Raw genomic sequence first — 281 nt, 5'->3', positions numbered from 1 at the left:
ATATATATATATATATATATATCGCTCGCTCACGAGCGGTCCCGATGACGATGACTGCGCCAATGAACGAGCCGAAGAAAGCGGGACGACGATGCGATGGGATCGATAGCCAACACCCGCGCACCCACGACAAGAGTCCTCTCCAGCAATGAACCGGCTGTTTCGCAAATACTTTATATAGGCGCGTACGCTCGCGAACGCGTAATCTTAAGGAATCAGGATATTGGCACGTCGCTATCGATTTTCGGTTATTCGGTACGGTAGCGCGGAAAGGTTCTGCT

The sequence above is a fragment of the Atta colombica genome, unplaced genomic scaffold (genome assembly GCF_001594045.1).
Source record: "Atta colombica isolate Treedump-2 unplaced genomic scaffold, Acol1.0 scaffold236, whole genome shotgun sequence".
In the NCBI taxonomy this organism is placed as follows: Eukaryota; Metazoa; Arthropoda; class Insecta; order Hymenoptera; family Formicidae; genus Atta; species Atta colombica.
This window is presented reverse-complemented; position numbering follows the sequence as displayed.